The sequence below is a fragment of the Suncus etruscus genome, chromosome 16, assembly GCF_024139225.1.
Source record: "Suncus etruscus isolate mSunEtr1 chromosome 16, mSunEtr1.pri.cur, whole genome shotgun sequence".
In the NCBI taxonomy this organism is placed as follows: domain Eukaryota; kingdom Metazoa; phylum Chordata; class Mammalia; order Eulipotyphla; family Soricidae; genus Suncus; species Suncus etruscus.
The window spans coordinates 24,417,705-24,445,442 of record NC_064863.1 but is presented as its reverse complement, the minus strand read 5'-3'; the positions used below and the strand labels follow the sequence as shown (position 1 = coordinate 24,445,442).

At 32.9% G+C, this 27,738-nt stretch overlaps 1 pseudogene; it reads left to right on the top strand.

The window, feature by feature from the left end:
* LOC126032584 (serine palmitoyltransferase 1-like) overlaps positions 1-26,629 on the top strand; it is a 52,164-nt pseudogene extending 25,535 nt beyond the window's left edge.
* Positions 26,630-27,738: the final 1,109 nt, after the last annotated feature.

The following is a 27,738-nucleotide window of genomic DNA, read 5'->3' as shown; positions in this document are numbered from 1 at the left end:
TTCTATCATCTCTTCTTTCCCTTTGACAATTGTCTTGTCTGCGAGTCTTAAGAGTTGGTTGTGTTTAATATTGATGCGGGTCCAGATAAAGATGGACTAGGTGAAGACCCCCTCTTAAAAAGAAGCCCTGACAAATTTCCTGACTTTATCATGTTCAAGGATGCTTCTGCCTCTTTGAGAAGATCCAGCACTAAGCTTTGAAAAGATTCTTAATGCTTATGAGACACCTTCATTTCACTGACCCAGTTCCAAACTTTTCTGCTAACTTATTTTCTCACCAGCTCTAAATAGATCATTAACTACAGCCTGAGAACAAGATGGTGTTTTGAGACAAAACTGACATCTTAGGTTTAGAGCACCTTTCTAAACCTGCACTTCTTTCACTAACTCTCTCTTTTTTTTTATTACTGACGTTGAAGTACGGAGTCCTCAAACTTGGTTCTGGTAAGAGCATTAAGTGCAAATCTTTTTTGAAATGACTCTAATCCCACCATTGTTATGGACAATTATTATAAATCCATTCACAGGTATAACATAGAAATTATACCTCTTTATAGTTATTGATAACCTTAAAAAGTCTTACAAAAGAGATCTCATCATTATAAGGAGGTTGCTCTGAATACAACCTTGTTATGATCAACCCCACAGTATCATCTATACCTCATAAAACTATGTATAGGGACTTACAAGGTAATCACCTAATAAAATTATGCAATGACAAAAATAAATTCTGATCTGAAATTTCTTCTCTTTTTATTATTACACAATAAACTCTTATTTTATTTACTTAACTTAGGATCCATCCTATGATCCTATTGGAATTTGTTTTGTTTTTGTTTTGGGTGCCACACCAGGCTGTATAAAGGATTTACCTATGGCTCTCCACTCAGAAGTAACTCTAGGCTGGCTCAGAGGGCCATTTGGAATGCTGACATTCTAACTCAAGTCATTCACATGCAGGATATATGCCCTATTCCTGTGCTATTGCTATGCCCCATTGTTGGTATATTTTTAACTTGTTGTAGAATGCTAAATAAGTTTGTAGCAGCTGAATACTGATAAGTATTTAAGTCAGTGATACTGTGAATCTGAGTCTGTCAACCTCACTTGTACTCCAAAGTTTCAAATTACTTTGACTATATCTTCCTGTTTGTTTCTGACACATGGATCATGCTGAAAATTTCAAAACACTATTTCCTACTACTACATATCTGGCTCTTCTGACACAAACTACTTGAGTTCTCAAATGAACTTGAATTTAAATTCACAGAGAACATCAATTATAAATTTATGATTTCATTCATTTATGACTAGTGAAACTATGAATTTTCATAAATCAGAGTTGTATATAGGTTTTTTTATAATTTAAATATACCCAACGTTCTACCACATAAATGAAGATATTAAAAGTTTATGATTTAACTTTACTACTAGATCTTTCCACTTCTTTTATAGTAAAATTGCTATAACTGTTAGACTATGCTTACATATTTAAGTAGTTAGTGTATTTGTTTGTTTGTTTTGTTTTCGTTTAGGTGCTATTCCTGACTTCACTCATGATTACTCTCAGCAAGACTCACATACAAGGCAAATGACCTACCTGTTATACTATTCTCCAGACTTTCATTTACATTTTCTTCCAAATTCCCTACTCTCACCTGTTTGCAGTTCAATTCTAACAAATTATAACAACATTCAAATTTACCATATTTTCCTACCACAAGACACTCTTCCCCCCCCCATAATTGTGTCTTATGTAGTGAATGCCACTAGTAGCTGAATTCTGAGTGCAGGGAAGGAGATCATCTAAAAATATGTGCCTTATATATGGTCAGATGTGTCTTACTGAGTAAAAAATGGGGTATTAATTTTAAACTGCCTTGATCATATAAGAGTGAGATTTTTCAATATTTGCCTTTCTATTGACTCTTTCAAACAATTATATAAGCTGATTTGAAATGTTCTATAGAACATTTCCCCAGAAAAACAAATATAACTGGTAAGCTGTTTGAAAACAAAAATGATAAATCAAACCAAAAATAAACTTTTAAATATCCTGTATATTTTTGTGAGTGCTAAGAACAAATAAAGAAGTGATTATTCAGAAAACTTATAAATCCCACAAACAACAAAATTCTATGTCTCTGGGGGTGATAGTCTCAATATTTAGACTGCTTAAAAGCCTTACACCCCTAGAAAAGCATCAGTCCTCAAGCAGCACCACTAGACTCAACAGTTGTAAAATTGAACTACTAGTCAACTCTGTGGTTGCTAATTGATCAATTATTTCAGGTGCATTTCATGTTACCTTCATTTCTTGGGAATCCCAATATCATCCCCTGAAATAAAGAAAATTTTTGCATCTTAATACAACCAAATTCTTGCACAGGGGCCTTCTGTGTATTGTTCTAATCTTATTATATGTGCTGATGAAGCGAGCAAATACTGCAACACAATATTTTAGGTATAGAATAAGGAATAATGGTAATTCATAACCATCTCTATTCACATCTCAGTTTTTTTCTAGATTTTACAGTTTAATATACTTTCATCTTCTGGCCTTAGTTTGTATAATTGTATTTATTTGATTCTGGAAATTGTATTTTCTTCAATTCTGGAATTTGGGTCACACCAGTAGTGCTCAGGGCTTGTTCCTGATGCTTTGCTCAGAAGATATTCCTGAAGGGGTTTTGGGGAATAGGAGATCAAATCTAGGCCAGTTATAAGCAAGTCAAGCTCTCTAATCTCTACACTATCACTTAGACCCCTGATTCTATTTCAAATAAAGTTGACAAAAATATAAAATGTTCCTAAATTAATAGAGAGACTAAATCATTTTCATTTTTTTCTTCTTTTTTGAGGGCATGAGGAGTGATTTTAAAGTACCAGGGAGTGCTTGGAGATTACTCCTGGCTCTGTGCTCAAGGAGCCACTGGAGGAAGTAGTTGGAGGATCAAATGGAACACCAGGTACTTATCCAGGATAGACTGTGTTTTCAGAAACAACACCTTACCCCTTCTGCCATATCTCTGGATCATGATGATTTTTTGTTCGTTTACTTTCATTTTTTTTGTTGTAAAAATGTTATGGGTTCTAGGAAAAGTGAAAGAGCATGGATAAGTCAGGACATAGTGAAAAAAAAAAAGAACTTAATTTAGTTCTCTGTCTTTAGACTTAAATCAAATGAATGCAAGGAAGTTTCTCATCTTCTGTACTACCACTCCAATTATTTTTTGTTGTTTCAGGAATCTTTGGGTGGGTGCTGCATTCCTGTTTTAAACAGAGAGTAAACTTAATCATTATAAGGTTATATTGATTATTTTATATTTTTTAACTGTTAATGTCATACTACAATGCTTCTAGAAATAGTTAAGCAAAAAGTAATCACAACAAGTTGTTTTGATTTGATTTCTTGTCATTGGGCCTTAGCAGGTGGTTTTTCAGAACTTAATTTTTGTTTCTGTGTTTCCTTGGCCACACCGAGTAATTATCAGGCCCAACTCCTGGCTCTTTACTCCTGGATCACTTCTGTTAAGGATTTAACACATGGTGCTAAGAATTGGACCTAAGTTGAAAAAAATGCAAGGAGAGTTTTCAATCTTCAGTATTGCCTTTCCAAAAACGTCTGTTATATTAAATATACATAGATGAGTCTTTGTAAAATTAATAAATTAATTTTAAAATTTTATTTAGCTTCACAATAAATCAATTTTAAATTTTATTGCATAAAATATGAATGTTAAAACTTTTAACAAAGTAAATGTTGTCCCACATAAATACTTTACTACAAAAAATAATTTTACAAGTTATTTCAAAATAATGTACTATGATATCCTAAGAATAAAAATCTAAGCAATCTTAAAATATGATAAATGGGGGCCAGAGAGGTAGATGGAGGTAAGTTGTTTGCCTTTCATGCAGAAGGTCATTGGTTCAAATCCCCGGCATCCCATATAGTTCCCTGAGCCTGCCAGGAGCAATTTCTGAGAGTGGAGCCAGAAATAACCCCTGAACGCTGCCAGGTGTGGCCCCTCAGAACCCCCCCCAATATGATAAATATATAATTCCTAAGTTTAAATGTACTTAAAACTACACATAATAATGCAGTACTATCAGAAAGTGCATGATAAGTGAAGTTTTGAATGCTCATAAAAGTATCCATATTGGTGGTAAATTGGTTTCAACAAATTGGATGCAGTGCGAAAAATGAGACAGGACATTAAAAAGCAGTGACTAATACAGGATTCTCTTTTTATACATCACACAAAAAGAATAACTCAGATGGACAACAGTATTTTAAAGAATAAAAAATATAGAACTCTTAAATTTTAAAATTATGACCCACTTTAGCCAAAGTTGTATAGCTAGGACAGCAAAACCATACGCATACACAAAAATATGACTAACTGGATTCCACAAAAGAAAAAAAAACTCCTATATTTGTATTGAAAGTATATTTAAAAAAATAATTGGGCTGCAGCTGTAGGACAGTGGGTAGGGAATTGCTTTGCATGTAGATGACCCGGGTTTGATCCTTGGCATTCCATATGATTCTCCAAGTTTTGCCAGGAGTAATTTTTGAGGATGAGCAGGAAATAACTTCTAAGCACTGCTGGGTGTACCCCCCAAAAAATAACAACAAAAATAGAAAATCATAAATTCATAACATTTAATAATATCTTCTTAACTTATAACCAATTTTCACATATAAAAGACTCTTATATCAATAGCAGATATTTAAATGATACCTTAAAATACTGCTTGGGGAATATTGCTGTTTTGGACATGTAAGTCAAGAATGCACTACAGACCTGGGCACTATGATCAACACAGATTTTTGAATCTTACTATATTCGAGATCTAGAAGTTTTCTGAATAATTGTGTCACTCTTTGCTGTGGTCATTCACAAAATATAGAGGCTATTTAAATATTTTATCTTTATTTTTGATTTGGTTTAAAATACTCTTCTTTGTTTGTTTGTTTTTATACTTCTTACCAGTTATAGCTGTACTTTATAGGGAAAAAATGGCCTATACAGTATTTTAAGTCAGCTTTCATAACTGAATGTTTTAGTTGCCTAGATATGAAAGTCCAAGCATATTTCATTTGGTTTAAATAGTCAATAGATACAAATATTGAATGATCTCACGTGTATGTGTTATATAAAGAAACAGGACAAAGAAGCTTAAAGTTAAAACTTTGTATTTTAATACTGGAATGAGTCTGAAGTGGGAAAGAAGAGGAAATATGGGTGAGTGGCGTGTAAAACCATATTACACAGTGTATTTTCAATGTCTGGTGACCGTGTCTGAAGAAAGGTAGCCACGAAGAATTAATAAACCCAGACAGTCAGGGGAGAATCATGGGAGAATCATGGAGTCAGTGACTTCTTGCCTTGTGGTCTCCGACAGAAGCCTAGGGGTCTAAGGCTTCCAGGGCTGCAGGATTGCAGGCTGTTGAAACTCAGGGCTGTCAGGGCTTGGTTCTGCAAGGTTCGAAAGGCACCTGTGAAGCCCAGCTGCCAAGAGGGGCCTCAAGTCAATTTAGGAATACCAACTTGTAACAGCCGCCCACCTTGGACTCTTCTAGAGGAAGAGAAGAAACTAGTAGCCCCTTTATTTCTCCTGGTGTCTGAGGCCTGTCGCTTCCACCCAGGGGTTCCAGGGAGAGGGAAAGAGTTAGATGAAAGTTCACCAGCCAGAGGTGGCAGAGGAGGCCTGGGTTCAAAGAAGGTATACAGTGAATAGCTACAAAGCAGGCAGCATTTCTCCAGTGTTTTTATTCTGGACGATCCCCACAAGACAGTAGGCACTGCTCTTGTCTCTAGTGCTCCCTGTGTGCCAATCAAAATTAAAACCTGTTTATTTCACCATTACAAATGTAAACAGGCAGGGGGAGGTTCTAGTAAGATTCAGGTAGACATTTACATATCAAAGGGATAAAAGAAAAGGAAAGAGAAAATTGGTAGAATGCTTTGTTTTGGATAATAAAGTGGTGTCAACTAGCAGTAGGGATCTAAGAAATTTGCACTAATGGGTCATAGATATAGTACACATGCCTGGAAGAATATGTGCCTTGCAAGAGGACCCTGCCAGGAAAGATTTTTGTGAGAAGAGCCACAAGTCTGTCTTATCACTGATAGAAGTGGCCGTCCAAACAAAACAACAGAGAACATACTGATGCTTATTTTCCTAACAAAATATACACATGGCCAATCATCCATTAAAATATGTTCAACAGAATTATCTATAAATTATAAATTATTATAAAATCTATAAATTATAAATTATAAAAGTTTGGAAATATAAATTACATTCTGATATCACTATATACAGTTACTATAATTAAGTGCCAGATAGTATGTGAAATCAGGGGTAGAAGAAATATGGTATAGGTATTGACATTATTTTGTTGTTTGCTATGGACAATTAAAAAACTGAGGTTGGTAGAAACACCAAAATTGATCACTAATACTGTACTTCGTTTTCAACTATACCATTGTTTTAATCTAATCTTGTCCCTTGATTTAATTATAATATTGTATGTTGATTATTCCTAAATTAAAACTCTGACGATTGATTTGTCTAACTTAGAAATGCTATCATTATGTCTTATTATAGCGTCTCCATTATGATCATTTCAAAATGTATTGATAAATATTCAAAAATCTTAATTGTATTTCATGTTATGTGCCTCAGATTCAGAGATTTTTTTTACTTACATAATTTTTAATTTCTATGTAAGTTTACTGAATTGAGTAGCTATGAAAGAATTCTGTTCTTTCTTAGTACATATACTTATATACATGTACTCCAAAGAAATGTTTAGATAAATTTTATTCATCCTCACTGGTATTGCTAATGCACCCCCATCATAATTAATTCCAAACTAGAAAACAAATTTGGATCTTTTAAATTTTTCTTCTTTAAGTCACTGTTCACACTGATTATCTACCTAGTTCTTGAAGACAGTGAAGTATCAACTGTCTTCAGAAAAATCCTTGAAGTTTTTAACACAAGAGTCTCTTGATGTGCCATATGGGACTCCTGTAAGAGTCTTTCAATATTCAAATATTTTTGAAGTATATTCTAAATATTCTTTTGCGAATTCAGAGTACTGGAAGTTTTATTTTTTTTCTCTGTTTTCATTTATATATATATATATATAAATTAAGGCAGACCTATATATATATATATATATGTATATATATATAGGTCTGCCTTAATTTTCCTTATCCTCTTCTTTTCAATAAAAACTATAATATTCACTAATCATTGTTTTGTCTGTGTGATATTTGTTTCAGAACATTTCCATCAGATCCAATAACTAAGTTAACTATACCAGCTTTATATATAAAAAGACAGACATTTTTCAGTCTAAAAGCAATTCTATGTTTATCTTAGGCCTTATTTATTGGTCTATTCTCTCTTCTGCTTCCAAGAATTCATAAAAACATAGTTTTTCTTTCATAAAAGTTGACACTTATATAGTTGTTAAATATCATAAGAATCTTAACAAATAGCTGAATATAAAAGAAATAATTTCTGAAAAGATCTATTCAGTATATTTCTCATATTGAATAACCCTATATTGCAACTCAATCTATATAAATATTTATATATTCATTTATAACAAATTCTCAAGAGCAAGTATTGTGCTAAAACTATCAGTTATAAAAATATTCTTTTTATCTTTTCTCCTCTTTGTAAACTGTTTAATAAGGTATTTTGGTGAAAGAGTTCTTCAGTTTAATGCTTATATTTGAACCAGGTCACTGGGATTTTTGGACTTGTTCTTGCAGCCCCCTATGCACTGATAAAGCCAGGTTTGCATGGCCACATCAAAATGGAAAATAAAATACGTACAAATAAGTTCTTATCTAATAGAGATAGGAACACACAAATCTTGTGGTGTAATGGAAACTTACACCTGAACATTGACATGATGACCTGCCACAGGCCTCAAAGGTTTGGGCATTTTCCAGTCACCCCTGAACCAGGGAAGCCATCTATGAAACATCCATAGTTGTCTATGACATCATCTGGAAGCAATCCTATATCAGGGAAGACCCTACTGCTTCTCTGACATCAATTTACTCAAAAGAGTCTTCCCTTAACACAGAAGATTTAAACAAGACGTGCATACTGAACAGGGCTTTCTGCATTGCCCTTTAATTGTGAGTTGAAATTAGATGCCACTCCGCACCATCCTGACTTCAATGTAGGATATACAGAGTCCAATACAGAAACATGATACCAACAACAGAGACTGTGAAAAATATAACTGTGTGGGCACTATGGACAATGACTGGATTGGACAAACTAGTTTGCCTGGAGCCTTGAAATGGTCTTATGTCAGGAAACTTCAGGGGTAGGGTCTCCTTGTACTTAGGCCAAAGTTTTTCCTTTCCATGACCCCCATACTTTGGTGGGCCTATGCAAATGATAATTGCCACTCTAACATTGTTTTTACAGTGCTCCTTTGACTCTAAACCTTTAAGAAACCATTAGTAAAAAATATCTGGAACTGCAAAAAAAAATTTACATTAGTGTTAACATATATGCTTTTAGTTACACTATCATTCTGGGAGATAAAGAAGGGAGATAAGGGATATATGCTTGGGAACAGGGATGAAGGAAGGACAACAATGGTGGTGGAAAGGCCCTCATTTATTGTACCTGTGTACCTTAAATATCACTGTGTAAGATTTGTAATTCACTTTGGCCACAATAAAAATAAAAAAAGAGTTAAAAAAAAACAAAAAAAGACTAATTTGAATTTTTTGTATAATCTATTAAAACGTTCATCTTTGAAAAAAACTATCAGTTATAAAATATTATAAAATGTTTGATTAAAAGTGAAAATACTGAATAATAAGAATGTTCAAAGTTTAGAAGATCGAAATGTTTATTGAAAAGTAGAAAAAAAATGAGAAGAAACTCCCCCATTAGAGAGGAACTTAAGATACTACTAAGTTAAATAAGTTTGGTTTGAGAAGTTTAGGAAAAGAGTGTCTTTGTGCTGGCCTTAAAAAACTCTTTGCCAGACCAAGACCACCAAACACAGAACACGGATTAAAATGACACTGAGGGAACAGAACTTCTAGAACCACAAAGAAAGGCTTCATCATAAGTTCCATCATTTGACCTTGACCTTGACCTGTGCAGATACCAAAATCTCTAGATACAAAGATCTGATTTTATCACCCAGGACGAAGCAGAAGTCTTCCAAACGCCACGAAAGCACCAAAAGATAAAGAAACCTAGACAGAGTCTATAGTTAATCCCATGACAATATACTCCAAGGGTGGAGAAACCCTGTATCTCTTAGGCCAAGGGAATTCCTTTTCGAATGACCCCAATATTTACTGTGTCTGTGCAGGAGGGAAAAAAAGGCACAAAACTATTTTTTTCTTATATCTATCTAGGTTTTGTCGATTTCTTCATTTTGGTATGATTATTGAAGTTGTCTCTGTTTATATTTATTTATTTATTTTCTTCTTTTCTTTTTCTTTAGGTGATCTGCCATGTTTTTTACCTCAAGACCAAGGCTTTTATGTGGTGCTTATCTTTATTGTTGGAGTGTTCACTGGATATTTTGACACTTCTTTTTGTACTGTTGAGGTGTTTCACCTTCTTTTTCCCCTTCATCTCTCAAACCGATGATAAGAACCTCTAGACTCCACCCATTTTTGGCGTATTTGATTTTTACCCCAGTTTATCACTTTTCTCTTCTTCAAACAAAACCACATAACTGGAACTATCTAGTACCGCCTCCCAGTTAGAGGAGGAAACAAGGGAGGTACCAAGACCAAAACAGGTGTAGGACTGCTTAGTAGTAAGCTAGGCTCAGAGAGGACCATATATTCTAGCAGCCCCAGGGGTGAGGGAGGAGGATATGGGAGGTAGAATGGGAACGGAAGTGTAGGGAGGATAATTTGGTGATGGGAATCCCCCTGATATTATGTTAATATGTACCTAAAATATTATTGTCAACAATATGTAAGCCACTATAATCTAAACAAAAATTATATTTAAAAAACTGCCAACTCTTTATCAATTGACAAAAATGCAAAGATCCTACCATGTGGACTGGTAATTCTATGCTTCTGATTAGGATTAGGTATAGTCAATTATTTTAATCTCTGGGTAAGCATAACCTCAGAATAGAGTTTGAAAATTTTAGGAAATGTTTAAAAATGTAGATGGAAGTAGTCAGAAATGGGACTGCTTATAGCAGCTGGCAAGGGGAAACTGAGGCCCCCCTCTTTCAAGAGAGGCTGCAAAAATTAAATTACTGCTATCTAATGTAGATAAGGTTTTATATTATAAGGAATAATAAAATAAATTCTTGCAAAAAAAGAAAGGAAAATACACTTCAACCAAATGATAATAAAATGCATTATGAAATAAATGATGTCTTACTTGAATGTATTTGGCAAATGTAGAGTTTGGAAGTACATGTATTTATTTACAATTTATTAAATATCCAATAAAAACAAGATGCATTCTACGATTTAAATGTAAACATTTATATAGATCAGTTTTATTTTATATGACACTATTACATGAAAACTGTAAAATATAGTGCACATTAAGACATATCTATGAGACATATTTTATGAATAACTGTTAATAAAGAGCAAAAACTTCATAAAATAGTATAAATCTAAAGATAAATCATGACAGTAAAGAAAAATTAAACCCTAGTTTAATAAATTTTAGAAAACTATGTATATCAAAATGACACTATAATACATAACTTATAAAAGTATATGTTATTTCCACAATTAACAGTTTATACAGAATACAAATGTATTTCTCCCTACTAAGGGAGATCCTAGAAGACCAGAGAATGAACCAACACTTAAGATTTCCAGCACCCTATACTATTTCTCCAGCATAGAAATCTCTCAATATTCAAAACCAATTGTTATAAACTCTCATATTAGTTTCTGAACCATGTATGCAATATCTATTTCTCTAGTGCTTTTGACTGGATATGTTTGACCTCAGTAGATGACATTTTATTCTGTGAGATGTATCCAAATAACTGCTCTACATTTTTTCTTGCCAAGCAATTTGATTCACAAAGGAAGAGATTGGACTTGATTTTAGAACAACTTTAAACCCTCATTTTTTATGTGATTTTTAAAAATATAATTGAATTGATCCTAAAAAATCTTAGTAGCAAAAAATTAAAAGATTGGCTCAAAAAGTGGTCAGGAAGCAAATTAAAAAGGTGGGCAAATATCCATGTATTTGCTAACATAATCTAATCTATACATGTTTTCTAGATTTGTCTATGCACATAAAAACAACTCAGATTTCAGAATAATTTTGAATTACTTAATACTTAGTATATTATTTTCATATCAATGGGAATTAAGGATAACACCTGCGCAGAACAAATTGATGGCTTTTTTTCCTGAGAGATACCAAAGCTACTAACCAGTGAGAGAAGAAAAATAGTTTTTTGTATTACTAGATTTATTATCAACTCAAAAACTATATTCTGTTCAACTCCTCATTCAGTCTATAGAAAAACTTGTCCAATAAACTATAGTAAAATAAAGGATAAACTTCAAATTTCAATTTTTCAGCACACACATGTCTTACTCAACAAGTAAATCTTCAAAGTACAGAAAAACTGCAGCAGTTCTTCTGGAATTAAATTATGGACTTTCAAATTTTTAATTCAATTCATGCTGATATTGACCCTACCTAAACTCTTTAATATTGAATATGCAGGGGCCAGAATAGTGGTGCAAGCAGTAAGGCGTCTGCCTTGCCCACACTAGTCTACAATAGACGGCAGTTTGATCGCCCCCTGGGTCCCAATATGGTCCCAAATCCAGGAGCGATTTCTGAGCACATAGCCAGGAGTAACTCCTGAGTGTCACCGGATGAGGCCCCCCAAAAATATTGAATATGCAAAAGAATTTACTTGTGTGTGTGTGTCATTCGTCCATAATCTGTGCCAAAGAAAAGGCGACATATTCATTCCAAAGTGGCAAAGTGGGGTAATGGTGAGAAAATATATAATAGTCTATCAAATCAGTATATTATATATTCATATATAAGATATTTGAGGAATTAGTTGCATTGAAACAAACTATAAAAGGTTTAGAGTGACAAACTTGGTAGGCCACACAGCCAGTGTAAAATTGGATTCAGTGTGATTATTTCTGGGCAATAATTCAGAGCAAATAACATCAAGAAAAGCTTGCGTAAATCCAGATGGAAAAAGTGGATTTAAATCAAACTAATAGGTTGCAAAACATATGAAATATGCTTTGTACTGTGCCTTGGAGACACATGGCCAAATCCATATTCAAAAAGTAAAAACAAACCAGAGAGATTTGAGGAATAAATTACTTGTCATCGTGATCTTTAAAAATGCCAAAATTTAATGCAAAAATATAATCCTAACATTTATTGCAGCAAAAATAAATGTCAACATATTAGACTTAACTGGCAAAGCTTGTGGTAGCATTTCTACAGAGTGAAAGGAACATGACAAGCTGTATTTCACATTTATTAGAATGAGATTTGGACTTCTTTATCATAAGCAGTAGATTTAAACACTTTATTTTAATTTACTTCATGGTATTGAGGAAAACATTGACTCAGATAAGGAAAAAAAGTCATACAATCTTGTTCACTGAAGCAATCCATCAATCTCAGAAGCTAAATATATATTATGACAACACCAGTCTTTATAGTTAAAAAGAAGAATTGAGTACAAAATGTCTTTGACACATTCCATGTCCCAAGCAGCATATGTGAGTGGAAAATTTTGTGTAAATGCATAGTCATGCATAATATATACAGTAATTTCTATTTTATCTTCATGTATTGTTTGCAGAGCTGACAGTGGGTAGTGTCCAGGCATAAAAATCTCTTTCCTGTATCCTTCAATACTATTTCTTTTTGAAATGATAACATGTGTATAGGTGCTAAATATAAATATACATCTTATGTTTTCAAACTAAATAAGGAATAAAGGATTCTAAGCTCATATCTATAATATGTAATCTATTTTAAATTTAACTCCTGTATGTTCAAAGGCATAGTAAAAATTTTAAATATTGAAAATCTATAAGATACTTTTGTAGAATTGATAGAGATTCCACAGGATGCTGTTTATCATATTCAAAGTAAAATATGTAGGATATAAAATATAAAACCAATAGACCTATAAACACATTAGATATGTATGTATTCATATCCTAATGTTTGCATACAAGGTGTGCATAAATAAATAAGTACCTTTTCCAAGGAAGTAAAAACTTAGTTTTTATTTGCATTAGGAAATATGCAATTACATATGCAAATTTTGAAATGTCTACTGTGAATATCAGTATTTCAACACACTACTCTTTAAGAAATTTATATTTAAATATGAATCCATTGTAAACAACATTTCACATGTCTATACACAAATTTTTTATTTAAATATTCTAAATGTAGAAAACTATGTGGTTATTTGGTCTTAGCATAGGTTGCTATTATTCACAAAAATGTAATTCTATAATATATTTTCAAGTATTTCTTTCCAAATACCTATTGCAATTTTTTTCAAAATATTGCTTTTTGAAAATTTAAAATTAAATGTTTTCTAAAAATGTTTGCATATTCATTAATAATTTTATTATACAAATATTAAACTAGTAACCTGCAAAATTGTGAGAATGCTTTTTTATTATTTATAATTTGGATACCTGGAATATATATTACACTACAATATACAGTTTTTCTGCCATAAATATATATAGGCTATATGTTCATGTGTTATGAAAATAAGTAATGCTATAATAGAAACCATTCATTCAATAATGCTATTCCATATAATATTTACAATTCTTTATTTTCATTTTTCTGTTTCATAAAATCCAAAAAAATATATATTTTATTGATATAACTTGATATATAAATTCCTGAATTAATGAGCTAAATATATACACGAGCTAATTATTTAGCAAAATAGACTTAATTTGCACAAAGTTAAAGGCTACACATATTGCATATTAACTGTATGCAAGTATATATAATCTGTATCAAAATATATCTATAAATATTACCACATGTGTTTGTACTGTATATGTATTTTCATAATAAATTGTGAATTTTTTCTACATATTTAAAGCACCTGATTCTCAAGAAACTGTAATTGAGTTAGGAGCTTAAAGGAATAAGATTCAGTGTAATATTCAATAGAGGAAAATGATGGAGGCAGGAAAAATAGGGAGAGTATGGAATCAAAATAAAATAAGATTGACTATGCCACTTCAAATTAAAGTTGATTTAGTCTAATGTCTGAACATAGAAATTTTTCAATATAAATCAGTGGTGTATATAGCCTTATCTTTATTATTTTTAATATCTGTAAGCTGTATGGTTACAAAAATGTTCGTAATTGGGTTTTAGTTATAAAAAAGAACAGCCTCCTTCACCATTGCAACATTTCCACCATCAATGCCCCACTTCACTCTTTCCCCACCCCCTGCCTGTATTTGAGACAGGTATTTCTCTCGCTTACTACAATTTTCATGATGATTGCTAGTGTAGTTATTTCTCTAACTACACTCACCATTCTTGTCGTAAGCTTCGTATCATGGGCCCTTCAATCCAACCCTCATTTTTTGTCTCAGTTTATTATTAAAAGAATGACTTATTTTTTTTTAAAACACACAGGTGAGTGAGACTATTCTATGTCTCCCCCTCTTACGTATTTCACTCAACATAGTAGTTTCCATTTTATCCATGTACAGGAAAATTTCATGACTTCATTTTTCCTAATGGCTGCATTGCATTCCATTGTGTATATGTACCACAATTCCTTAGCTACCCCTCTGTTGTTGGGCATATGGCTTGTTTCCAGATTCTGGCTGTTGTAAATAGCACTGCAATGAATATGGGTGTGCAGAAAGCATTTTTTTGTATTGTGTTTTGTGTTCCTAGTGTATATCCCTAGGAGTGGTATTTCCGGATCATATGGAAGCCCAATTTCCAGTTTTACTAAGTAATCTCCATATTGTTTTCTATAAAGACTGAACTACGGCATTCTCATCAACAGATGGGAGAAACTATTCTCCAAATACCCATCAGATAAGGGGCTAATATCTAAGATATATAAGATAGGGACCGGAGAGATAGCATGGAGGTAAGGTGTTTGCCTTTCATGCAGAAGGTCATTGGTTCGAATCCCGGCATCCCATATGGTCCCCTGAGCCTGCCAGGAGTGATTTCTGAGCAAAGAGCCAGGAGTAACCCCTGAGAGCTGCCGGGTGTGACCCAAAAACAAACAAACAAACAAACAAAGAAAAGATATATAAGGTACTGACAAATCTTAACGAGAATAAAATCTAACCCCATTAAAAAATGGGGAAAAGAAATGGACAGACAATTCATCAAATAAAAAATACAAATGGCTAAAAGGCACATGTAAAATGCTCCACATCAACTATCATCAGGGAGAAGTAAATCAAAACAACAATGAGGCACCATCTCATGCCACAGAGAATGGCACACGTCACATAGAACAAGAACAATCAGTGTTCTTGGGGATGAAGGGAGAAAGGAACTCTAATTCATAGTTTTGCCTTTAGAATAATGTGCATATGAAAATTTAGAATCAGATTAATTGAAATAATTACTAAAAAGATTAATAAAACTATGGATAGTTTTGGGGTTCTTTCCTGCCATTTTGTTATTATAACTTCTTTGTTCTTATTTCTACATCTAAATAGTAATCTAAAAATTACAATCTTAAAAAGTCAAAAATATTACATGTAAAAGCTGTAAATCTATAAGATTTTTATGAGGAAAAACTGAGCTAAGTTAAATTAAACTGCTTAAAGTTTAAGCAGAAATAGTTATTGACTTAAACATAGGGATTCATAAGATCATATGAAGACTGTTAAAATTTACTAAACAAACTGTGTGCACTGTTAGTTTTCATCCAAATATAAAAGAAATTAAAAATTGGAAACAATTACTTGTTTCTATATATTCAATGTAATTTAATTACTATATCTTATAATTACTCACCTACATATTTATATCTTAATATCTGTTAAAGATAATAGAAAAATATTTTAGATTTTTAAAACTTTTTATCTTTGATATAACATGTACAAGGCAAGATTTCTAAAAGTCATTATAATGGTTATAATAATTGATATAATAATCAGTATTTGAAATTCATCTTACAATATAGTAATATTTTTGCTCACACTCTTATGCCTAGTTCTGTTTCTTCAATACCTCTATTTTTTTGCTTTTATTTTATTTATTTTAGGTGTCATCTTTCTGGAGACAAGGAATAATATTGCTGAGTGTCCATTCCTAAACATTTCTCAGTCTACTGGAATTGATAGAGATACACTGACAAATTCTAACTGACATTATTTTTATTACTAGGATATATGTTGTGTATTAAAAGTTCTAATAAAAAAGGAGTCCTTAAAATTTGTTATTTTAGGGGCTGGAGTAATAGCACAACAGCAGGACATTTGTCTTGCATGTGGCCCACCTGGGCTGGACCTAGGTTCTATTCCCAGTATCCCATATAATGTCCTAAACTTGCCAGGAGTTATTTCTGAGCACAGAGCAGGAGTAACCCTGAGAGCAGTTGGCTGTGACCTGAAACAACAAAAACTTTGTTATTTTAGGTTGAAGATATAGTACAGGATATAAGGCACTTACCTTACATGAAGTTAACACCAGTTTGATCCCAAGAACTTCATCTGAGTCCTTGATACCTCCAGATATCCATCTTGAGCACAAAGCCAGGACTAGCTTTACCACAGTCAGATGTGTTCTAAACTCATTTTATATATCATTGATTATAGTTATTTCAATTTGTTTGTTTTGTATAGTTGCTTTTATTTGGGGGGTGGAATTAGGTATTGATTGTTCAAATTTGTATATAGATGCTAAATGATCAAGATGATTGTCACAGTCAATATTACTTCTATTAATTAGAAATTATTATTTTATTATATGAATTCTATTTGGGAATCTCTCAATGTACATTCTTACAAAACATGTTGCTATAAAGCACAAATCTAGAGAAAGAAAAAGTCACTATCTTCTAACTGTAATCTTCCTGAATTTATGAGCAACACTCAGTTAATAGACATTTACCTAATAATAGTATTTGTCCTTAGTATCAGGATCCATTTCTCCACCACCACCATCACTTATTGACTCAGAATGTACCAAACATCTAAAAATACCTTTCTTAGTTTGGGTTTTAGTCCTATCTGGAGCCCCCTTCTAAACATCAGAGATTTAATGATTTTCATCTCCATCCTTTTTTCTCTTACCTTAAAATAAATCTTTCCGTCCAATGATGTGGTTTCTTGGTTTTTTATTTTATTTTTTATTTAAATAAAATGCATCACATAGTTGACATTTGTTTTCAAATCAATGAAAACCAAGTTATTAAAAATAATAGAGAAATTAAAAAAAAAACAGAAAGAGAAGTTTCCTGGGTGACTTTAGACGATTGCTCATCTACCTAGAAGAGCGGTCACTTTTAGGCCTTATACATTTGCCCTTCCTTTTCCAAATTTGAGGCCTCTTGTGTAACCATGGTCCACCAATTTTCAGCCAGACTAAGAAACCTCCAAGCTTGATCCCCTTCTTTTTTTTTTTATTGGATTGGAGGTACTGGCACAGCCCTTCATATCACTCGCTTGACATTATTCAATCCTGTTGTGTCCTGGAACAGGAAGAAACTAGCACTTAACTAGGAAATATTCCTCTCTAAATATAAAAATATATTTTGATGTATTATGTTGGGGTTTACAGTGATTTATAACTATATGGAACTTGAAACAAATTAGAAAAAGAAAAGAAAAAATGAAAAATACAGTAGCAAAAACATTTGTTAAAATTACTGTATCTCCAATGAAGTCATTAATACAATGGCAAAATGTTTAGTAAGCTCTTGTTGTTAACTGTCCATTCTGTTAAATTCATATTTTACTATTGGAATGATAGCATCAAACAAATATGTTGTCTAGAAATTCAAAGTTCTGTTACTGACACTGTGACTTTTAGGGCAAGTACTCAGCTACCAGGCCTTCTTATAAAAGGAATATTTGGGGAGAGGGTTCCCACACTCGCTCCAAAAAGCCCAGTGATATCAGTCCAAAAACCAGCATTCCTAAAATTTGGTCAGACTAGTGTTTCTAAAGGGAAAACCAGAATGGTGATAATTCAGGGTCATTGGAAAAATGGTGTCTATGTACAAGGCAGAAGATGTGGCTTTGTCAGAGTAGGGGCTTGGCCAACCCTTTCCTCCTGAGATGCTCAGCTTTGTGGACACTATACCTGAACTCTTTCATGGTTTGTTTTACATCTGACCTGACAAAACAGTGAGCCGGTGTGGCTCAACACAGTTACTGCATTTGTGGGTGTGTTTATAGTTGCCAGGTTTCCTGGAAGAAGGAAGATATGGAAAAATGTTCCTACACTTGCTCCAAAAGCCCTGATGATATCAGTCCAAAAAACCTGCTTACCTGAAATTTAGATTAGAATGGTGTCCCTGAAGGGAATAGTAAAAGCGTGATGAGGCAGGGCCGCCTGGAAAACTGATTCTGAGCAATGATTTTGGCAAGGCGGGGACTTGGCCCACTCTCACCTCCCAAGATGGATAGCTTTCTGCTCTATGGGCCAGTGTTCCCATAATCTTTCATGTCTCTGTTAACAACTTGTTCAAGAAAAAGTGACTCTGTGAAGCTGGCCCAGGTTGAACATGAGAATCAGAATTTCTTGAATTTAAAATACAAAGGCTTGCATGCCACGTCACTGGCTCAACTTCACAGATTCCATACAAAACTCTGAAGAATTGCAAACCGATCTACTCTTGTAACACAGGTCTTCTGACTGAAAACTCTGGAGTCCTCAAAATAGGGGGACGTGAGGGTGTGAGTTGAGCATCCTCTGCTCCGATGCAAACAAGGCAGCTGCATCCAAGTAGCAACTTGCATGACAACTTCTCTGATTCACAGCTAAATCTCAGAGACACCAGGTGTAAAAAAAATTCATGTACACTGTTTTTCGGATCGAAAATTCTGGGACTTCTCAGAGTGGAAGTGGACAGAATCTCCCCATATATATTTCTTGGTACTTCTGGAAGCCACATGAACCACATCCATATCACATAGCCACAGACATCTATGCTCCTCAGCTCAGTTTTACATACTCAGAGTTTGAAGTTTCTGCAAAATTTAACTCCAAATTCCTCAATACTGACACCTCCATGGGAGTACACCAAATTAGATGGAAAAGAAGCTGTGAAGCTAACTAATCTCAATAAACAAAATCAACATACAATGCTCAGCTTATAACAAACATTGTAATCCCTCAGGCAATGAATTAGTAAAACTATTGTGAGATATTTTAATTTCCACAATTTTTCTTTTGCTGATGTACCTTTTAATAATTCCTTTAACCATTTAATTGTGACAAGAATAAGAAAATAAATTGTTTTGTCCCTACCAAGGTGACAGGTTTGGTGCAGGTGGAAATCTGGTGACACAGATGCAACAAATGTTACTCGGTAATGGGACAGATGTAGGAACAATGAATTGCTGGAACAACTATATTATACAACACTTTAATAACTATTGTGTTTAAATCATTAAACTTAATCCAAAGTATACAACTCTGGAAAATATCTTATCAATACAAATATATCTTTTCAAAAATATATTTTTTTCATATTAGAATTATATAACTTTGTAATTTTTTTCTGATATATATGTTTAGAAGGTACATGGCTATATATAGGCATAAAGTTTCTCATAAGTTCTCATAGTTCATTCCTGGATTTGTTCTCAGTAATAACTCTTAAAATTGAACTTTAGGAGAAATAACTCTTAAAGGAGATATTACTAAACTTATGACTGTGTTTGAAACCAGGTTGTAAGCAACAATTAATTGATTTTATTGACTTTGCTCTTTTATATTCTATCTAATGTACCTTTTCATGATCATAAGAATATTATGAGATAGTTACTGTAAGAGTGCTTCATATACATATATTAAATGAGTATTGATCTTAAATGTATTGTCTTATCAGTAGAGCATTTAGAGTTTAAGAAAAGCTACACCTGATTCAAATGATCAGATGTATGACTTTGAAGATGTTTTCAATATTTTCTTGACATTTTTTAAATTAGTCCAGAGTTGGTAGCAATAATGACATATTCTCCTTGTTTCCAATATTGGTGACAATCTTCATTTTCTTTTTGTTTTTGTCATTATATTTTTAAAATGTATCGATAATGTAAAAGAACTAATTCTTTACATTGATGTTCTTTATTATTTTCCTATTGAAATTCTATTGATTTTTATTCTAATCTTTTAATTTACTTCTTTTGGCTTGCATTTATTTTGCTTTCACATTTAGAATTTCTTGAGCTGGAAACTTTGATTAAAATATTCATTAAGTAAAAATGCCTTTCAGCACTTCTTTAGCTTCATCCTAAATTAGATAATTTATTTTCATTTTTATTCAATTCACCATTTTTATTTCTTTTGAGATTTCCTTTTTGATCTGTGAATTTATTACTTTATTACTAACCTTGCAAGTGCTTTTAGACTTTCGTACTGTTTCTAGTTTAATTGCTTTTTAATCAATAAACATGATATGCATGATTTTAATCATTTCCAAATGGTTATTTTAGATCTAAAGTATGTGCTTTCTTGGCAAATGTTCCCTTAGTGTGTGTAGTGTATTCTATTATTGTTAAGTGGAATGACTTACATATGTCAGTTAAATCAAGTTTAAATTATATCAACTCAGTCCTATAACTTTTCTATTTCCCATATTTTATTTACATTTATTACTGAATTTTGTATGTTGCATTACCAAACTATAGATAATTGCTTTTTCTTCCATTTTAATAGATTCTATTTTATACAGCTTGTACTCTATTATTTTGGAGTATAAAGATTATATTGTATTTAGATTGATCTTTTTATTTTTATAACCTTCAATGAAAACATTGTGGAATCTATTTAAAATATTTCTTTTTATTTTAAATAATTTTGATGATATGATCACTGGCTTCTTGTTATGGTTGTGCTTATAATTTACATTGAAATTAGGGTCAGGGTATAGAGGAGTTCTGACAAGCCCCACTTCACTCTGCTTCATTCAAATTCTGATCCTTGCTGATATATTTTCACTGCTAACTGATGGATGGTTACTTATAGCAAGCTGATCATGCTACCAGGTGAGGGATTGGAGCAAGTCTGTGACTTTCCCAACTTAAAAAAAAATTGTCTGGGACATCTGATCAGTATTAAGATCCTTGGGGACATAAGTACAATTTTCCATTATTGTTTATTTAGAGCATTAATAGAGAGTAGATGTTTCAAAATAAATTATTTCTTCTGATAGGTTGCCATTTTCAACCTTTTGCTGGCTACAATTTGGAAAATTTTTTAGAAGAGATTTTTGTCTGTCTTATTAATGTCTGGCAGTTGAAGACTTATAAAACTCACTTTTTAGAAGGTTAATGTGAGAGGACTTGCTGATCTACCAAATAATTTAATTCTTCAAGTTCCTTTGACACTTGTTTTACTCCCAACTTTCAGAGTTTTCTACATTCATTCATTCTCTTCTGTCCAGATATTTTTTTGTAGTGTAATGGCAAAAATAAATTGAATAAATGGAGCTATTTAATAGTCAAACCTTTAAATTAAGCAAACAAATTATTCCCAGGGTTAATTGAATAAAGTATTGAGAATTTACTATTATATATACAAAGAAAAACAGGCTTCATGAATACTGCCTGGTTCATTAATTATTATTATATGTTTTAATATCAAATTATTTTTAATATCAAATTATTTGAATTAAACTACCTTTATAAGGTAGTTTAATTTTAATTTAAAATTTAAATTAAAATTTAAAATTTTCATTTTATAAATGAAAGACATAGTACACCATAGACGTGTTTGAATAGACATAAAATACCTCTTTAAAAACAACTATGAATATGGGCTGACGCGGTGGTGAAAATGGTAAGGCGTTTGCCTTGCACATGCTGATCTAGGGTGAACCATTGTTCGATTCCCTGGTGTCCCATATTGTCCCCCAAGCCAGGAGTAACCACAGTGTCACCAGCTGTGGCCAAAACAAAACAAAACAAATCAACAACAAAAAACAACCAATCATGAATATGAATATATATATGCATACATATATATTAACTTACTCATATCATATCATTTCTTGTTTGTTTCCATCATCTTATACAGTTATCTTATACATAATATATTGCAAATTATAAAAGTTCCACATCCTTGTTCTTCAAGGCTCTCAACTTGATGTAGTATGTTTTTTCAGATAATTGAGTGTTTTGGGATTCTATTTTTGTCTTGCACATTTATTATTTCAAGGAAACCCATTATAGTTGTTTACATGGATGAAATGTTTTTACTTCAAAAAGTTTGTCACAAAATAGTTTAAAAAATATATATTGCAAATATTCCACTTCCCTTTGGGCAAGGTATTGTCTTATTTGGGAAGTATTTTACTTGGCATACAACTAAATCATTATTAACTTATTGTTTCATCTGAAATATTTAATATCTCTAGATAAAATCGAGTAGTAATAGAGACATAGGACTTGTATTACAATGGTACAGTTTCTGGAAAAGTTAATAAGGAAAGAGGGACTATACTTCTGATAACTCACGAAGACAATGAAAGTGATTTACAGGTAAGTAACACAAGCTAATCTTTGGTATTCTCTAGCAAAGTTTGAACAGAGGTAGTTGAAGACATATCTTGTTATGAGCAGTACAATATGTGAATGGAATAGATCTATTTTAAGATTAATTAGTTATAAGACTTTCATCTGTTACAAGACATATAAGAGACCAAATTTCAATACACACCTCCCAGCTTTAATCATTAAGTCCATTCCCAGTTCTTCTTAGTACTGATAAAATATAAATTTAAATTGATTATTTTATTATTTGTAATCACATAGCTTTAAAAAATGTCAACCGTGGCTCACATGGAGTTAGTGTAGATATTAAGGCTCTTAACTTGCATGTGACCAACCCTGGTTTAATCAGTGCATTTTATTCTTCTTTTTTTTTGGGGGGGGGGTCACACTCGGCTAATGCTTCTGCACTCAGAAATTGCTCCTGGTAGGCTTAGGGGACCATATGGGATGCCAGGAATCCAACCAAAGTTTGTCCAAGGTTGGCCATGTCCAAGGCAGACTCCCTACTGCTGTGCTATCACTCCAGCCCCAGTCACTGGCATTTCTAATGATAATCTCAACTACTGCAAAGGATGATCCTGAGCAAAGAGCCAAGAATAAGTCCTGGTTTATTCTAGGTCTTGCCCATAAATCATAGTATCGAGGTGAATTTGTTCTATAAACTGGACACGTTTGTATTCTGTGTCTGCTTGAATGATCAATGGTTGTTTTGCTGGGTGTTTGTGTTGTTGTTGTTGTTGTTGAAGTTTGCACTGTCTGTATTTGTAGCACATAAGGTCTTCAAGAGGAAGCATATTAATTTTGAATATGCTCTAAAGTCTATGGAGTAATTTTGAAGGAAATTATTGCAAATGATTATTTTTCCAACATTGCAGTTATTATGTTGATACTTTCAGATTTGTCCATTAAGCACTAAATATTTAGTTCTTCAAACTAACTGTGGTTTGTGAAATTGACCTGTAGTTAGAGAAGATATACAATTATTTCATTTAAAATCCTAAGGGTTGAGTTCTCAAGTTATTTCAAATTTCTGTTTGGAATGTAAGCCTTCCAATAATAATCTATCAAAAGATCTAGCATCATATGATTTTTTATTTTTTTGTTTTTACTAAGCTTAAACTAGATTTAAATAAACATAGTTCAGGATAGATAAATAGAAACAACGAATATAATGTTAAAAGTTTCCATTTATACAAGATTAAAATAATATTGACAAGTAGCAAACATAAATGTTGAATATCACTGCAAATTCTTTCAATAAGAAAACTCAATTAGAAAAAAATATGGTACCTATACTGTGTTTTAAACACATGTGATAGCAATAACAATATTTAAGATATCATTTATGAGGATCAGCTATAATTCAAAAAAATGCTGAAAAACCAGTTTTGATTCAGAATATTCAGAATGCTGCAGAATTTCTTTGATCTATTAGAAATATGTCTATTAGAAATATATCACTTAGATTTTTAATTAGGTAGATTTATATTCTCCTGATGAATTTTAATCCCTGTTTTTAAGATGCTAGAGTTTTCATTTTCCAAAAGCAAACTTTTAGAGAACTACGAAAGTTATATGATTAATACAATTAAGCAAGTTAGTCTAATATTCTTAAAGATTGAATTACTATTTTAATTAATGAATGAATTTATCTTTGTGTTGGAGTTATACTCTGTAATGCTTAGGGATTATTTTTTGCTCTGTGCTCAAGAATAATCTCCTCTGTGATTGGGAGCTTTTACAATGCTAAGAATTAAATTGGGTTTTCTGAATGCAACCAAGCTTCTTATCTCCAGCACTTCCTGGCCTGAGAAATACTCTACTAAAAATGAATTGAAATTTATTTTACTTGTGGGTTGGAGAGACAGCATGGAGTTAAGGCATTTGCCTTGCATGCAGAAGGACAGAGGTTCGAATGCCGGCATCCCATATGGTCTCCTGAGACTGCCAAGAGCGATTTCTGAGTATAGAGCCAGGAGTAAACCCTGAGCACTGCCAGGTGTGATGCAAAAACCAAAAAAAAAAATTTATTTGACTAAATTATCTTAACTTTACTTTTGAGTGGAATGGCCATAACATTTAGCATTCAAATTGGTATAATCTTTAATTTTATTATACAGAACTATGGCTATAAAATTTTCCTAAAAATTACAATGCATTTACAATATTTTGGGGTGTTTGAGAAGGTATTTGTGCTAACTGGATGATGCCTTATTATAATCAAGGCATATTCTAGGCTCCAAAATAATATATATATCAGATCCAAATGAGAAGTCAGCATTTTCACATATTCTCCAGGTAAAATTAAATGACAAGATACTCACAATGATAAACACACATGATTTGTTTATGATGGGTTCTTTTTATTTGTTTTTGTTTGTTGTTTTTTTTTGTTTTGATACCACACCCAGTAATGCTCAGGGATTACTCTGACTATTCCTTCAGAAATCACTCCTGTCTTGGGTGACCATATGGACTCCTGAGATAGAACCGCGGTATGTCTTGGGTCAGCTGCGTGCAAGCCAAACACCCTACTGCTGGGCTATCACTCTGGCTCCTATGATGGGTTCTTATTTAAAAACAGAATAACCACATGATCCAGCCATTCATATGTAAATAAAGAAATGAAAACCAATAATTTAGTTTTGTGCCAATGTATATTCATACCTTGAAAGGTAAGATCAAGTAATATGAACATTGTATAATTGGAATATGGTTTGGATATGTAGTTAAAGAGTATTCATCAAATAACTAAATAATTTCGAAGTAAATTGTTATTTAAATAGGAAGAAAATACTTATATCTACTACATACTACATCACAGATAAATTTTGAAAGCATTATACTAAGTGAAATAAACCATTTCAAAAAGATAAATACTGTGGATTTCAGATTTCTGAGGCACTCACTCAGCTTCACTTAGAGTAATGAAATTTATTGAAAGCATTAATAGAATGTTGAGTTAATCAGGGGCTGAAGGAGGGGTGATGGGAATATATCTCATTGGTTAAAGATTTAATGTATATATTTTGCAAGTACTTTGTGAAATAATGCCAGCCAATAAACACTTAAAACGGTTAAAACATAATATCTATTAAAAATTCTTATTTGGGGTCAGAGTGATAGAACAAGTAGATAGAGCATTTTGCCTTGTATGTGACCAACACAAACCAACCTGAATTCAATCCCTTGCATCCTATCTGGTCTCCAGAGCCTGCCAGGAACTATTTCCGTGTGCAAATCCAGGTGTAACCCCTGAGCACTGCCCAAAAATGTTCTTACTTAAGAGTTCCAGCAGGTGACTTTGGTGGCTGCCACTGATTCAGAAAGGATTACAGGCATCATAAAGTGACCTTAAGTTATTTGAGCATAATGACATGACTGACCTGGCTCGACAACTAAAAGAACAAGAGATCAAATATCAAAAGAATCTTCCCAAGGCTTGTATGACTAGACACTTCCTTGTAGTGGAAGGGTTGTATATGAATAATCGGATGATTTGTCCTCTTTCAGAATCTGTAAAGCTCACATGCAAGCACAAGGGAAAGATCTTTCTGAATGACAGGCTTTCTTTCGAAGTCCTCAGCAAGTAAGGCCATGGTGTCACCAAGTACTTTGGCATCAATATTGATTATCTTGATCTTTCAGTGCCAACATAGAGAATTCACTTGTTTCCATTGAAGGTTCACTGTGGTATATATATATATATATATCTTCAGTGGTTTTTCTGGCCAGGTATATTGCTTCTCTGTATCAAGCATCCCTTGCTCACTGCTGCTGCCATCCAGGCCCTCAACATTATGGAAGACAACTCAGGTATTTTTTGCAATGTTGAAAAAAATACTAACAAATTCGTAAAGCTTTGAATGGCTTGCCCGGACTGAACATGATGGGGGGAGACCTTCTCACCCACTTTCCATCTGCATCGAAGGAGAGCACTGGGTCTTGGGAAAATAGATATTCAGCTCCTCCAGGAAATTGACAGTCAGTGCATGAACAGCTTCACCTAATGCAGGTGTATTACTTAGACAGAGAGAGAGAGAGAGAGAGAGAGAGAGAGAGAGATGTGCCTCCCAAGCATTAGAGTTGTGATCCTAGTAGAGCAGACATAAGAGGAGTTAAAGATGGTTGCAGCCATAATCGAGGACGTGACCTAGGCTGTGCTGCGTTGGTGTCATATTCATGGTGACCTCTGCCATGCAATACACAAACCGACCTTAGTGTAGTCTTGCAGTGTTTTGAAAAAAAAAAAAACTTGTTTGAGTTTGCTGGCGGTCACTGATGATGGGGACATGAACTCTGCAGGACCTAGAAGATTCTGGGAATTTCCAAAAGCAAAGTATACGTGATAACCCAGGAACTGATTGCCCGAAGAAAACTGAACAGTGAAAAAACAAAAACAAAAACCAGAATTTAAATTTGCTATTTAGTACTATTTAAGTATTTCATAATACTCGTGTTTTATATTTGTTACTACTATTTAAAAAATAAAAATTTGAGGCCAGAGTGGTGGTGCAAGTGGTAGGGCGTTTGCCTTGCACATGCTAACATAGGACAGAACTCAGTTCAATTTCCCAGGCATCTTTTATGATCCTCTGAGCCAGGAGCAATTTCTGAGTGCATAGGCAGGAGTAACCCCTGAATATCACTGGTTGGGGCCCAAAAAACAAAAGAAAATAAATAAATAATAAATAATTGAAACTTCGGTTTATCTCCAATAAAAAAGATTCTCTGAGAATTGCATAAGAAAATTTCCTTTAAAAAAGTCCTTGAAGTAAAAAATTCAATCATTTTAATGTGAAGCTCAGTTTGGCTACTTAATACTATTATTGGGTGATCATTATAAATTTTTATTATATATATTGAATTCTAAGGCATATAGAATTTTTATATACTGTACTATAGTTTTTGGAACTGGAACTATAGTAGAGTGGACAGGGGGGTCATCTTGCATGCAATAGACCTGTGTTCAACC